This window comes from Salmo salar, chromosome 10 (assembly GCF_965601325.2).
Source record: "Salmo salar chromosome 10, fSalSal1, whole genome shotgun sequence".
NCBI lineage: Eukaryota > Metazoa > Chordata > Actinopteri > Salmoniformes > Salmonidae > Salmo > Salmo salar.
Genome location: NC_138300.1, coordinates 98,952,501 through 98,968,649, shown reverse-complemented (window position 1 = coordinate 98,968,649; position 16,149 = coordinate 98,952,501). Strand labels below are relative to the sequence as shown.

General features: G+C 43.2%; 1 protein-coding gene across 4 annotated transcripts in view; it reads left to right on the top strand.

The window, feature by feature from the left end:
* The window catches only part of LOC106561320 (putative adenosylhomocysteinase 3), a 35,574-nt gene that overhangs the window by 10,855 nt on the left and 8,570 nt on the right, over positions 1–16,149 (top strand). Inside the window, exon 1 of one of the 4 annotated variants that reach the window (XM_082957280.1) lies at positions 16,128–16,149. This exon is cut by the window's right edge and continues 251 nt beyond it. The exons of the other annotated variants lie outside the window; for them this stretch is intronic. The gene's annotated coding sequence lies outside the window, so the exon portion shown is untranslated. Of the gene's footprint in view, positions 1–16,127 lie in introns of those variants that run through there. 4 annotated transcript variants of the gene reach the window in all.

Here is a 16,149-nt window from a genome sequence, read left to right as displayed (position 1 = left end):
ACTTGAGGAAGAAACGTCAGTGAGTGAAGTGAATGCATATCACGTGACTGAGGAAATTGTTGCCGTGGCAGAACAGAATGTTGCCATGGTTGAGGACAATATTAAAATGAGTGACAATCAGGAGCCTATTGAGAAACAAAAAATGGCTGGAATTGTTGGGAACATTGTACAGTTGGATGTAAGCATTGAACACTGGAACTTATATAAAGAACGGTTTGAGTATTTTGTTCTTGCAAATGACATTGATGAGGACAAAATTGTGCCAAATTTGTTTTGTGTAATGGGGTCGAAGGCATTTAATTTATTACGCAGCCTGCTACAGACAGGCCAGGTAATAAGACATATGGGGACATCGTAAAAATAATGAAAGGGCACTTTTCACCAAAACCACTAGTTATTGCTGAAAGGTTAAGGTTCCACAGAATAAATCAGGAAGAGGGAAAATCAGTGACAATGTTTGCTGACAGAGCACTGTGAGTTTAATGATGTTCTAAATGACACCATTAGAGACAGACTGGTATGTAGGCTATGCAGTGAAGTTACACAAAAGAGACTATTGACTGAAAGTAATCTGACCTTGGCAAAGGTCATTGAATTCAGTGCCTTCAGAAAGTATTCATACCCCTTGACTTATTCCACATGTTGTTGAGTTACAGCCTGATTTCAAAATAGGTTAAAAAAAATAAAAAAATTATCCATCTATACACATTACCCCATAATGACAGTCATGTTTTTAAAATTTTTAAAAATGTATTGAAAATGAAATACAGAAATATCTAATTTACATAAGTGTTCACACCGCTGATTCAATATTTTGTAGAAGCACCTTTGGTGGTTATTACAGATTTGAGGTGTCTTGGTGATTTTCTCCCATTCTTCCTAGATTTTCACAAACCCTGTTAAATTAGATGGGGAGTGGCGGTGAACAGCAATCTTCAAGTCTTTCCACAGATTTTCAATGGGATTCAAGTCTGGGCTTTGGCTGGGCCACTCAAGGACTTTAACATTCTTGTTCTGAAGCCATTCCAGCATTGCTTTGGCTGTATGCTTAGGGTCGTTATCCTGTTGGAACATAAATCTTCACCCCCAGTCTAAGGTCGTTTGCACTCTGAAGCAGGTTCTCATAAAGGATTTGCATGTATTTGGTTCCATTCATTGTTCCTCTGTCCTTGCCAGTCTCCCAGTCTCCATAGCATGATGCTCCACCGCCCTGTTTCACGTAAGGGATGGTGTTAGATGGGTGATTAGCTGTGCCTGGTTTTCTCCAGACAGCGCTTTGCATTCAGGCCAAAGAGTTTAATTTTGTCTCATCAGACCACAGAGTCTTTTGCCTTATGTTCTCAGAGTCGTTCACGTGCCTTTTTCCAAACTCCCGGCATGCTGTCATGTGCCTTTTTCTCAGGAGTGGCTTCCATCTGGCCACTCTCCCATGAAGCCCAGATTGATGAAGTGCTGTAGAGACTGTTGTCCTGCTGTCAGGTTCTCCCATCTCAGCCAAGGAACTCTGTAGTTCTGTCAGAGTGGTCATTGGGTTATTGGTCACCTCCCAATGTCCTTCTTGCTTGGTTGCTCAGTTTGGTCGGACGGCCAGCTCTAGCAGAGTCTGGGTAGCTCCATATTTTTTCAATTTCCCAATGATGGAGACCACTGTGCTCTTGGAAACTCTCAACATAAATTGTTTTATACCCTTCCCCAGATACTGTATATGCCTCATCACAATTCTTTTACAGCCAGTTCCTGGGACTTCATGGTATAGTTTCTGCTCTGACATGCACTGTCAACTGTGGGACCTTATATGGACAGGTGTGTTTTTTCTAAATCATGTCCAAACAATTGATTTGACCATAGGTGAACGCCAATCAAGTTGTAGTGACATCTCAAGGATGATCAAAGGAAATCGGATGCACCTGAGCTCAATTTGGAGTGTCATAGAAAAGGGGTGGGTATACTTATGTAAATTAGATATTTCTGTATTTCATCATTCTTTTTCATCAAAAATGTCTAAAACATTCCTTACCCCAGGATACTTCAACTGGTGACTATCCAGGAGAGTAAAGAAAAAGGATCACTCTGTTTCTGCATTGGTTTCTCAAATGATTGCTTCTGTCACGTCCTGACCAGCAGAGGGCGTAATTATGTTAGTCTTGGTCAGGATGTGGCAGGTGGTTTGTGTTTGTTAAATGTTGTGTTGGTGATTGGGACTTCCAATTGAAGGCAGGTGTGTTGAGTTGCCTTTGATTGGAAGTCCTATATAGGTGTGTGTGTTTTTTCTTTGGGGTTGTGGGTGGTTGTCCTTGCACTGCATTGTATGTGCCTGCAAGACTGTTGCTGCTGTAAGTACTGTTTATTGTTGTTTTCAAGTGGATGCTTTACGTGTTTTATTTAATAAACATGAGTGTCCACAATCCCGCTGCGCCTTGGTCCTCTTCTCTCCATGACAACTTCTGTGACAGCTTCGCCTGGTTTACCAACTACTTCTCTGATAGAGTTCAGTGTGTCAAATCGGAGGGCCTGTTGTCCGGACCTCTGGCAGTCTCTATGGGTGTGCCACAAGGTTCAATTCTCGGGCCGACTCTCTTCTCTGTATACATCAATGATGTCGCTCTTGCTGCTGGTGATTCTCTGATCCACCTCTACGCAGACAACACCATTCTGTATACTTCTGGCCCCTCTTTGGACACTGTGTTAACTAACCTCCAGACGAGCTTCAATGCCATACAACTGCTCTTAAATACAAGTAAAACTAAATGCATGCTATTCAATCGATCACTGCCCGCACCTGCCCATCCATCCAGCATCACTACTCTGAACGGCCCTGACTTAGAATACGTAGACAACTACAAATACCTAGGTGTCTGGTTAGACTGTAAACTCTCCTTCCAGACTCACATTAAGCATCTCCAATCCAAAATTAAATCTAGAATCGGCTTCCTATATCGCAACAAATCATCCTTCACTCATGCTGCCAAACACCCTCGTAAAACTGACCATCCTCGAACTTCAGCGATGTCATCAATAAAATAGCCTCCAACACTCTACTCAACAAATTGGATGCAGTCTATCACAGTGCCATCCGTTTTGTCACCAAAGCCCCATATACTACCCACCACTGCGACCTGTACGCTCTCGTTGGTTGGCCCTCGCTTCATACTCGTCGCCAAACCCACTGGCTACAGGTTATCTACAAGTCTCTGCTAGGTAAAGCCCCACCTTATCTCAGCTCACTGGTCACCATAGCAGCACCCACTCATAGCACGCACTCCAGCAGGTATATCTCACTGGTCACCCCCAAAGCCAATTCCTCCTTTGGTCGCCTTTCCTTCCAGTTCTCTGCTGCCAATCACTGGAACGAACCGCAAAAATCACTGAAGCATGAGACTCATATCTCCCTCAATAGCTTTAAGCACCAGCTGTCAGAGCAGCTCACAGATCACTGCACCTGTACATAGCCCATCTGTAAATTTCCCATCTATCTACCGCATTCCCATACTGTATTTATTTATTTATCTTGCTCCTTTGCACCACAGTATTTATACTTGCACATTAATCTTCTGCACATCCACCATTCCAGTGTTTAATTGCTATATTGTAATTACTTCGCCACCATGGCCTATTTATTGCCTTAACTCCCTTATCTTACCTCATTTGCACTAACTGTATATAGACTTTTTGTTTTCTTTTTTGTACTGTATTATTGACTGTATGTTTTGTTTATTCCATGTGTAACTCTGTGTTGTTGTATGTGTCAAATTGCTATGCTTTATCTTGGCCAGGTCGCAGTTGCAAATGAGATCTTGTTCTCAACTATCCTACCTGGTTAAATAAAGGTGAAATAAAATAAAAATAAAAAGTCAAGAACAAAGTAATGGAGCCCGTCAGCATGGGTGAATGGGCAACACTCATCGTACGAAGGATGGTGGAACCAGGATATGTGGAGACTTTAATTACACAGTTAACCCTGAGCAATATCTTCTACAGCATCAATGACCTTTTCCCGTGTTTAGCTGGGGGTCAAAGTTCAGGAAAATCAACCTCTGTCAAGCCTACTTGCAGATGTATGTGGATGACAAGTCAAAGGAGTACAATGCTACCTGAATGACATCCTCGTTACTGGAAAGGATGAAGAGGACCATCTCCTGAACTTGGATGTGACCTTACAGAGACTTAAGGACTATGGAGTGCGAGTTTGTAAGGACAAATGTGCATTTTTCTAATCATCGGTTCAATACCTCGGACACGTCATCGATGCCACGGGCCTTCACACGGCTCCGTCCAAGGTCAAGGCTATCTTGGACGCCCCAGCTCCACAGAACATGAGCAAACTACCTTTTTTCCTGGGGTTACTGATTTTCAACGGATGCTTAGCAACAAAGCTGAAGCCGCTGCATCAGTTGCTTTGTCAGGACAAAACATGGAAATCAACAGAACAATGTGAGGAAGCATTTTTGAAAACCAAGGAAACTCCTAAAATCTGAGCCACTGACGAACTTTGAACCGTCATTGCCCATCCAACTACCTTGTGATGCTAGTCCATATGGTGTAGGTGCAGTTGTGTGCGATATCATGCCTTCTGGTGAAGAGATCGCGACCGCTTTCGCATCATGGACATTGAACAAAGGAGAAAGTAACTAAGCACAGATGGACTTTCCGTTCTTAGACATTGTTTTTGTAGTGCGTAAAATTCGTAAAAGATGTATGTAAGAGGGGAAGAGATGTACATTAAGGTTAAACCTTTCGCAACTCCTTACTTACCTTAGTTGTATGAGCAAAGCATCATGGAAATTATTGTGTAGATGGTTGAATTCTTGGGAGAGAGAGTTTTGCTGATGAAGTACTGGCAAGGAATCGCAGACCTCACCTACGACCTTCCTCAGTAGCCGAGATGATTGGACCCCCACTCTTTCTCCCAGCTCTTCCAACGATCTGCTCCTGCTCCGTATCAGACGACCCAGCTTGGTACACCCCACACCTAACAGGCATGAACGTAGGCTGACTGAACCCATAGCACAGGACTGGATGACAGTGTTATGAAAAAGAGGCTCTTCATAAAGCCACATCCCTGGTGGGGTGCCGGCCTTACGGGACATGTCGAAAACTCTCCAAGCCTGCATAACAGACTCATAGAATGGAGTCAGTCCAGACAAATCACCCCCCTCTAGCTTTAAGAAGAAAAGGTGCTTGTCTAAGCCCAAACAGCCCACTCTCCTCATCAATGTGTAGGCTGAGTCGACCCAGCTAGAACCGTCACTGTACAACAGTCTCTGGGCTGCTTGAAGCCGGAATGCCATGATCCTAGAAGAAATATCCACCAGTCCTTGCCAACCCTTGTGGCAGGTACAGGGCTGCAACTTAATCAAATGTTGTCCAGACCAGAAAAAAATTGACAAGGTTCCTCTGAAGCTCTTGTATCAGACCCCCCAGTGGCTGTAAAAACATTAGTCTGTGCCATAGGGTAGAGGCAGCTAGGTTATTGGATGCCAGCACCCTTCCCCTATAAGACAGCTGGGGTAGCACTCATTTCCACCCAGACAATATGGCACACACCTTCTCCACCACACCCTTCCAGTTCTTTTTTTGAAAGACATCAGAGCCTAGAAAGAAAAAAAAATCTTCATCCCATCTCTGCCCCACTGAAGCCCCCCGGCTAACCGTGGAGCAGACCCTATCTGAAACTGACCTGCCCACAGCAATTCACTCTTTTCCCAATTGACTCTAGATGAGGAGGCCCCCTCATACACCTTTAAAGCGTTTGAGAGAACCTTAAAATCCTCACCATCTGTAATAAAAACTGTCATGTCATCGGCATACGCAGACAGTGCTATCGTGGGACCCTTCATAACCCCTGGCACAGAGAAACCAGTAAGCCTTGCTCTTAAAAAACGAATCATTGGTTCAATTGCCAGCCAATATAACTGTCCTGAAATTGGGCATCTCTGCCTAATATCCCTTTGGATGGGGATGGGGCAGCTCAAACCAATCAGATGGTAAACCATCGATACCTGGGGCTCGGCCTGACGAGAGCTGCATAACTGCAGTGGACAGCTCCTACAGAGTAATGTCAGAGTCCAAAGCAACTCTCTGCTCAGGGTCCAATTGAGGAAGTCCATGTAACAACTCTTCAGCACACAGAAGATCACAATCCTCTGACTTATAGAGGGCAGAGTAGAAATCCACGGCATGTTGGCGCATCTCACCATCGTCCGTGGTCACCTTCCCATCAGGGAGACGAAGGCAGACCATCTGTTTGCGTTGCAATGTCGACTGTCCTAGTGGTTAAAAGAAAAGTGCTAGCAGCATCCATATCCTTGAGGGTAGCAAAGCGAGACCTAATCAAGACACCCTTCACTCTTTCATGTAAAAACTACCTCAGTTCATGTCTCTTGTCCTGTAAGTTCATGACTAGTCCGGGGTCATTCTGAGTGAGCAACTTCAATTCAATTGATTTTATGTCCTGTTCCAGGGCCCTGAAATTCTCTTTAACTTCAATACTAGACAGAGAGCATACTGTTGACAAAACACACATTTGGGCCTTCCCAACCTCCCACCATTGTCTAAGGACTCAGAATTCAATGTAATAACCCTCAATTTTTCCCAAAACAACAAACACTTTTCACAAGACTTGGCATCATGTAATAACTTAACATGAAAATTCCAATAAGGTGATGACCTTCGTGGACAGGACAATATCAACAGTAACAATATGGTGATCAAAAAAACCCACAGGAGTAATGTCACACCTTACAACCCTACCACAGTAGTGCTCAGATACATACAACCTGTCTAACCTTCCAACCCTACCACAGTAGTGCTCAGATACATACAACCTGTCTAGCCTTCCAACCCTACCACAGTAGTGCTCAGATACATACAACCTGTCTAACCTTCCAACCCTACCACAGTAGTGCTCAGATACATACAACCTGTCTAACCATCCAACCCTACCACAGTAGTGTTCAGATACATACAACCTGTCTAACCTTGCTGCACTGATACGACCATCATTAACTTTTAGCCATGTGTACTGCCTACCTTTTGTATGTCTTACTCTCCACACATCAGAAAGCTCAAACTCAGTTAGTAGACCAGACAGACAAATTGCTTACCGCAGGTGAGGTTTTTCAGCATTGTGGTCAACAGTAAAATCCACAGTACAGTTCCAGTCCCCCCCTAAAACCATACACCCCTCTTGGTCACACTGTCTTTTAAGGTTTCCTTTATTTGATCAAATACAGCAATACGCTCTGTACCCTCATTAGGAGCATAAACATATGAAAAATCTCTGTTGTAGATACCACAGTCACCCCTAAGCCTGAGGAAAACAAAATTGCCACCCCAGCAATGAAATTAGTACCATGACTGAGTATATGTTGCCCCTCCCACCGCATACCCCAGTCAACCTCATTAGCCTCATCACTATGTGTCTCTTGTAGAAAAACTACATTAAGCCTTTTCTGTTTTATTACTTCTAATACCCAAGCCCTCTTATTCCTGTCCCTTCCCCCATTAATATTGAGAGAACCTACCCTTAGTACCACCATATAGAAAAGAGAAAGGAAAAACAGAGAAACCACAGAGAAACCACAGAGAAACCAGACTAAGAGAAATAAGCACCCTATGAGGCATGATAATTATCATTGTTTTAAGTTTCTCTTAACCTTACCACATTTCCCACTACCTTTTGTTGCCGTGAGCAGTAACAAATTCCCTCAAGTGGAAATGCTTCTTCACACTCAACTGCTCTAACCCCACTGTCTTCTGTAACACCACAGCTGACCTCACAAACTTAACAACAACAAAAAATCTGCCAATTTAACAAATTTCACAAAAGCCTGGTCCAGGAACCCATTTACCTCATCTAGATTGTAAATTGAGTCGTTGCCAGCTTCTATCATATCAGCAGGGATATCAGAAATGTCCATATCCCTCTCCTGATCCTTCTCAACTGAGGCCACAGACCCCTGACTCCCCTCTGCCACATCCCTCTCCATTGTGAGCAATGAGGTACAGGAGGGGGTTCAGGTGGGGCTAGTTTCCCAGGCAGTGGAGGAGATGCCCGGTACGAGTGATAGGGTGCAAGAAAACTAACTCCAGACACCACTCGCACTCGCTCATACAATTCCCAGCATGCACCAAACACTCCCAGCATGCAGAGAGAGAGAGAGAGAGAGTGCTCCCCTTCCACTACTAGCAAGAATAAGAGTAGTCACCGGGACAAGTGAGCTCTCACAGTTTGTGTGTGTGTAATTGTCCATGGTTTTTGTGTTTGTACATGCTTATGTTTGTTTTTCCACACCTTTCCTTTAGACACACACAGACACAACCCAGGTAGAACATAATGTTCTGAGAACCATATTTTGAGCTTGGTAAGAGCGTGGTTGTCCTATGTTTCTTTTTCTTCTGGGAATGGTGCAGGATAGTTTTCTTCTGGGAATGGTGCAGGATAGTTTTCTTCTGGGAATGGTGCAGGATAGTTTTCTTCTGGGAATGGTGCAGGATAGTTGCTTGGCTTTGGAACATTCTGAGAAAATCTTAGGAAATGGTCAACAACAAAAAAATAGTATGGTATTTCATTACTTTAACAGAACGTTTCCGAAAAGTTCAAGCATGGATACATTTAATTTGACAAATTATAATGTTCTAGGAACATTCTCCAACTGGTTTGACATTGGGAATGTTCTCAAATAGTTCAGAAAATGTTAAGAAACAACATTCTTCTGAGGAATTTCAGTACTTCAGCATAACATTTCCCACAGGTTTCCTCATGGTTCTATTTAAAGTAATGTTCTCAAATTGTTCAGAGGACGTTTAGAAAACGTTCCATAAAAAAGCACAAGACAGCTTTAGTAACTTTCAGAGATCATCAAAGAATGTTATTTAAAAACATATACATTCTGTTCTCAGCATCAACAAAACTATCTCTATCCTCCAGCTTGTTAAGTGTTTTCAGGTGTGTTGTCCGCACCCACTAATTGGTCACACTGGATCTTAATGAGTGCTTATTTCCTTTGAAATGGGGTCTGTTTGAATAGACTAAAATAAACAGCTTTGTATGCGTAAAAAAACAAGGCATGTGTAGAGGACATGAGTCAGTCATGGTCACGTGATGTGGTAGCCCCACCTGAGAACTTCAAAACCAGTGTCTGCCCTCCACCCAAGAGGGAATTTTGTCTTGGTCTAATGGTTTAAGATGTTGGTTGTTCCTGTGGGAGACCTGGGTTCATATACCGTGTGTTACACATGCTAGCTCCATCCTGGTGGTGCAGTGAACTATTTCCATGGATAGACAACCTAAGATTATAATTTAGAATGTCACTGATGCCATGTCACAATACAAAATAAATGTATTTGCATGATTAATTCCTAAGGAAAATAATTTCCATGTGTCCTACCCCAAAATAAGATAGCAGTGTTATTATTGAACAATTCTGTGAAAGTTTTAAGGAAGTTATTAAAAAACCTCCAAATAACCAATAATTTCTATTCTCATATCGTTACAAGGGATCAGAGTAAAACATTCTCAGAACTTCCCTGCAACTTAAAAATAAAGGTTCACAGAAAAGGCTATATTTTTACTTCTGTTCTCAGAATGTTTAAAAAACGTTCAGTTTTACTGGTCAGGAAACATATGGCTTCGTTCCAACAACCAATATGAAACCAAAAACATGCGTTCTCACAAATTCCAAGGAACTAAATGTGCTAGCTGGGAATTCTGATACACACAGAGACACACACAAACTCACATGCACACACACTTCTGTGTTTTTTATGTTTATGCTTGGGAATCAGAGAACACTCCAAACGTTATTCATGTTCATTACAGGCTTCAAGTGATCCTGTATGAACTCTCTCCATGCCTCCATACCTCCCCTCCTTCTCTCCCTCTTTCTGTCCCAGCCCTCCATCCTGGAACCGCTCCTCCCGTCTTCTCAGCTCACAAAGGCTCTTTTCTTCTTTGGCCCACTCATTTTTCTCTCTTCTGTCTCTCCTCTCACCTGCCTCCTCTAACAGATGTAGAATCTTAATTTGAGAATTTCCCTGCACAGCAGGAAATGCAAACTTGTAATGTATTCAGTGTATTCACAGTTTAGAAAGGCTTTTTAAGTTTGTAATTTCCACTTTTTCAGAACAAAAGATGGACTTGATTTTCCCTAATGAAAAATGTATCAACCCCTACAAAACAAATGTCCATTAATTATAATCCTCATAATAATTCACATTTCCTGTTGCTGCAGGATTATTTTCCTGCTGTAGCAAACTGGCTCAAATTAAGATCCTACATACTGTATGTACCAATAACCTGGGCCTGAGAGCATAGGGTGTAGTGCCTCTCAGTGTGTTAGCTTAGCAAGCCTTTATCCCTGAACCTTCTCATCAAACGCGATCAGGTCACAGTCGAGCACGGTCAGTCCACGGTTAAATACAGTCTTTGTGTGGTGGAAAGCGTTTGTTCTGACAGCATGAAGAAGGTGTACAGCCTGGTCAATTTGAACAAAACCAAGGAACAGAAGGCAGTTCAGTCCATCTGTATCAAGGTATCTCTGTTGTAGTCTATAGTATCTGTAGTTCTATCAATCTTTATCAAGGTATCTCTGTTCTAGACTCTGTCGCTGGTCTCTTTATTACAGTCAATCTGTATCAAGGCACACTAAATGAGCAAAAGTATGTGGACACCTACTTGTCGAACATCTCATTCCAAAATCATGGTCATTAATATGGAGTTGGTCCACCCTTTGCTGCTATAACAGCCTCCCCTCTTCTGGGAAGGCTTACCACTAGATGTTGGAACATTGCTGCAGGAACTTGCTTCGCCTCAGCCACAAGAGTATTAGTGAGGTTGGGCACTGATGTTGGGCGATTAGGACTGGCTTGCAGTCGGCGTTCCAATTCATCCCACAGGTGTTCGATGGGGTTGAGGTCAGGGCTCTGTGCAGGCCAGTCAAGTTCTTCCACACCGATCTTAACAAACCATTTCTGTATGGACCTTGCTTTGGGTACGGGGGCATTGTCATGCTGAAACAGGAAAGGGCTTTCACCAAACTGTTGCCACAAAGTTGGAAGCACAGAATCATCTAGAATGTCATTGTATACTGTAGCATTAAGATTTCCCTTCACTGGAACTAAGGGGCCTAGCCAGAACCATAAAAAACAGCCCCAGACCATTATTCCTCCTCCACCAATCTTTACAGTTGGCACTTTACATTGTGGCAGGTAGCGTTCTCCTGGCATTTGCCAATTCCAGATTCATCCGTCGGACTGCCAGATGGTGAAGTGTGATTCATCACTCCAGAGAACGCGTTTCCACTGCTCCAGAGTCCAATGGTGGTGAGCTTTACACCACTCCATCCGACACTTGGCATTGCGCATGTTGATCTTAGGCTTGTGTGCAGCTGCTCGGCCATGGAAACCCCTTTCATTAAGCTCCCGAAGAACAGTTATTGTGCTGAAGTTGCTTCCAGAGGCAGTTTGGAACTCGATAGTGAGTGTTTTCAGACGATTATTACGCGCTATGGGCTTCAGCACTCGTTAGTTCCGTTCTATGAGCTTGTGTGGCCTACCACCTCGCGGCTGAGCCGTTGTTGCTCCAAGACTTTCCACTTCACAACAACAGCACTTACAGTTGACCTGGGCAGCTCTAGCAGGGCAGAAATTTGATGAACTGACTTGTTGGAAAGGTGACATGCTACGACGGTGCCACGTTGAAAGTCACTGAGCTCTCCAGTAAGGCCATTCTACTGCCAATGTTTGTCTATGGAGATTGCATGGCTGTGGGCTTGATGTTATACACCTGTCAGCACCAGCTGTGGCTGAAATAGCCGAATCCACTAATTTGAAGGGGTGTCCACATACTTTTGTCTATACAGTGCATTCAGAACGTATTCAGACACCTGGCCTTTTCCACATTGTTACGTTACAGCCTTATTCTAAAATTCATTAAATCATTTCCCCCCTCATCAATCTACACACAATACCCCATAATGACAATGAAAAAACTGTTTTTTAGATTTTTTTGCAAATGTATAAAAAAAAAAAAAAAAAAACTGATATCACATGTACATAAGTATTCAGACCCTTTACTCAGTACTTTGTTGAAGCACCTTTGGCAACGATTACAGCCTCGAGTCTTCTTTGGTATGACGCTACAAGCTTGGCACACCTGTATTAGGGGAGTTTCTACCATTCTTCCCTGTAGATTCTCTTAAGCTCTGTCAGGTTGGATGGGGCGCGTCGCTGCACAGCTATTTTCAGGTCTCTCCAGAGATGTTTGATATGGTTCATGTCCGGGCTCTGACTGTGCCACTCAAGGACATTCAGAGACTTGTCCCGAAGCCACTCCTGCATTGTCTTTGCTGGGTGCTTAGGGTCGTTGTCCTGTTGGAAGGTGAACCATCGGCCCAGTTTGAAGTCCTGGGCGCTCTGGAGCAGGTTTTCATCACAGATCTCTCTGTTCTAGTCTCTGGTATCTCTAGTTCAGTCAATCTGTATCAAGGTATCTTTGTATCCTCCCCAGGTTGAATTACTTCTACCTCTCTGTGGGGAAGGTACCAATAGCTCTGCTATATGTGATTTAGTTATTTGAGAGTGGATTAGTTGCACCCAGAGTGTGGATCTGAATTTCTCCTGGCCCATAGAGTACATTCAAGGTAAGGGAACGCATAAGTAATTTCATAATTTGCGGTGAACTACACCTTTAAATCAGAGCCTTTAATTAAATAACATTTATCTGTCCGTTCATCTTTAATCACAGTGGCTCAGATTATCCCTCTCTGGGGACTGTCGTCATTCAGTTAACTCGTGCTGTCTTATGATTTGAGGCCATTCAGTTCGGTATCTTTCCTTGTGTGTGAAAGATCAAGCAGCAGTTTGAGTTCTGAGTATACTCAGCTATGCAGTGCACTTTTTTCTCAGGGGAAAGGCTACTAGTGTTAGAAAAATGCGTCGGGTTGATGTAGTCCTTTGAATCAGGTCAGCTCATTTAAGTGCAGGCAGTATTTACCTTTCTGTTCAATGTCAACAAGTCAGTGAGTGAGTGTATTCTGCTTCAACAAGCCGCAGTATCTACATAGGAAGAGAGCCTTATGTGTCTGGTTAGTACATAGGATCAGTGAGTTCTACAGTCTTTCTACAGTTTGTACAGAGTTCTACCTCCGATATCCATCCCCTCCCTTTCCCCAGCAATGTTAACTCATCCTGTATGGTTTGTGTTCTTATCATGCTATTGCTGTTATTATTATTGTTTACTATGGGGTCTCACAGGTTTCTATGTTTACACCACAGGCTGAGCAGAAACAACCCCCAGCCCCTTCCCCAAGGCTCTACCTTCCTGTTGTATTCACACCTGAAGTGATCAGATAGGGCAGATTCCTCCACAGCTGTAGGGGTCTAGTGGAAGGGAAAGGGTCAGGGCTGTTTTGTCATCAAATCAAAGTTTATTTGTCACATGCACTGAATACAACAGGTGTAGACCTTACAGTGAAATGCTTACTTACAAGCCCTAACCAACAGTGTAATCTTTAAGTAAAATGTAGGTAATAGATAAACAATAGATAAGTAAAGAAAAAAGGAAAATAACAGTAGCGAGGCTACATTGGGGGGTACCAGTACAGAGTCAATGTGCGGGGGCACCGGTTAGTCGGGCTAATTGAGGTAATATGTACATGTAGGTATAGTTAAAGTGATTATGCATAGACGATAAACAGAGTGTAGCAGCACGCGTCACTGCGGCGTGACACAATGCAAATAGTCTGGGTAGCCATTTGATTACCTGTTCAGGAGTCTTATGGCTTGGGGGTAAAAGCTGTTAAGAAGCCTTTTGGACCTAGACTTGGCGCTCCGGTACCGCTTGCCATGCGGTAGCAGAGAGAACAGTCTATGACTGGGGTGGCTGGGGTCATTGACAATTTTTAGGGCCTTCCTCTGACACCGCCTGGTGTAGAGGTCCTGGATGGCAGGGAGCTTAGCTCCAGTGATGTACTACCCTCTGTAGTGCCTTGCGGTCGGAGGCCGAGCAGTTGCCGTACCAGGCAGTGATGCAACCAGTCAGGTTGCTCTCAATGTTGCAGCTGTAGAACCTTTTGAGGATCTGAGGACCCATGCCAAATCTTTTCAGTCTCCTGAAGGGAAATAGGAGAAGGTTAATGGGAAGATGGTGCCCTGTGTGAGTTTGTTTGTGGACAAATGAACTCTTTAGAAACACTGGCCTCCTGTGGCAGCCCAGAGGAGCCATCCCATGGCTCAGTTCAGCTGCTCAGACATGGCAGCAATACAGTACAAATACATGTAGGCAACAATACAGTAAATACCATACAAATGGTTTATAACTGAAATATCTCTGATTAAAGTTACACATTGGGCTTGTTTGACATTCTGTAACTCTCTATGTGCATCTCTCTCTGAGTGCTCACCATGCGCAAGGAATAGGACAGGACAGAAATGTGAGCTATTCATGTGAGAATCTCTCTTGAGGAAGTACAGTAATTTAACATGAGAAACTGCTTCTTAGCCTGCATTTACACAGGCATCCCAATTCTGATATTTTTTTTTATGAATTGGTCTTTTGACCAATCAGGTCAGCTCTGAAAAAGATCTGATGTGAAAAGTTCTGATGTGATTGGTCAAAAGACCAATTTGTCAAAAAAAAAAGAATTGGGCTGCCTGTGTAAACGTAGCCATATTGACCCTCATTATAAACCATTAGAAACACTGTGAGGTTAATTACCCTTAATGAGGCAGCTCTTAACGAGGCAGCTCTTAACGAGGTAGTAAGTGGACAGTTTGATCCTGAGCAGCACATATGGCCTTTATGAGTCTTATGATCAACCCGTTAACCATTGGAGGGTGATTGAGGGTGATCCAGGCATGGTACGTTTCTGATTTAAAAAATAAGTAGTATTGTGCAGCCCTCACCAAATGATACATTCTGGTGAAGGGAAAGGGTCTATGGGTAGAAATGGAAAGTGTCAACAAATCAGAAACAGATCTAGATTAGATGGGAAGGATGAAAACCAGCAGTGCTGCAAACCTCAAGGTTTGAATAGCCCTGGGCTAGGGGAAGGGGACTAACGGTAAAAATGGAATGTGTCCTTGAGTGGGGGATCTGAAGTCAGCATCGTTGTAGAAATGGAATGTGGCCCGTTGTGGGGGATCTGAAGTCAGGAATTCAGCTCCACAGACTTCTGACTGACCTACGACCCTTATCAGCTAATCCTATTAAGAGCTGCCAACTCAGCTCCACTCGGACCGCATGAGACAAGGGGTGTACCCACGGCCTCACACGAGTGTGTGGGTGTGCATGTGTGTGGGGGGGGGTCAAGCCAGAAAACTATTCTGAGAGTATTAGACTGTAAAGGTGTGTGTGTGTGTGTGTGTGTGTGTGTGTGTGTGTGTGTGTGTGTGTGTGTGTGTGTGTGAGTGCAACCCAGGTCTCAGAGCATTTTGTATTATTCTGTATGTAAATCCGAGACACTCAATTTAGTATGACATGTTTCATATGGTATGTATTAACTTGTGGATGTCCATCATCCATTTTGTATGATATGTCACGAATTACAATTCATGTTATATGTTACAAATTTGAAAAACGTACAATATGTTATGAATTTGCAAAACGTATGATATGTTACGAATTCTAGCTAGGTGGCTAATGTTAGCTAGCTGGCTAACATTAGCTAGGCTAGGGTTAGGAGTTAGGGTTAAGTTTAGGAGTTAGGTTAAAGGGTTAAGGTTAAGGGAAGGGTTAGCTAAAAGGGTTAAGGATAGGGTTAGGGGAAGTTAGCTAAAAGGGTTAAGGTTTGAGTTATGGTTAGGGGAAGGGTTAGCTAACATGCTAAGTAGCTGCAAAGTAGCAAGTAGTTGAAAAGTGCTAATTAGTTAAAATGTTGTCCATGATGCGTTGCTAGTCGTTTGCATTATACACCAGACCAACCACCCTACTTTCATTTTTTCCTTAAGTAACCATCTGTTTTATGTAACCATACCAAACATAACATATCATACTCATTTGAGTATCCCAGAATTACATGTACTATGTTACGTCTAGTATATGAGACCAGGCTGATGTGTGTGTGTGTGTGTGTGTGTCACTTTGGAATGGAGTATTAGGTAGAATAGAGCCCGGTGGGTGGGGAGTTTTAAGGAGAGTGGTGCACGACT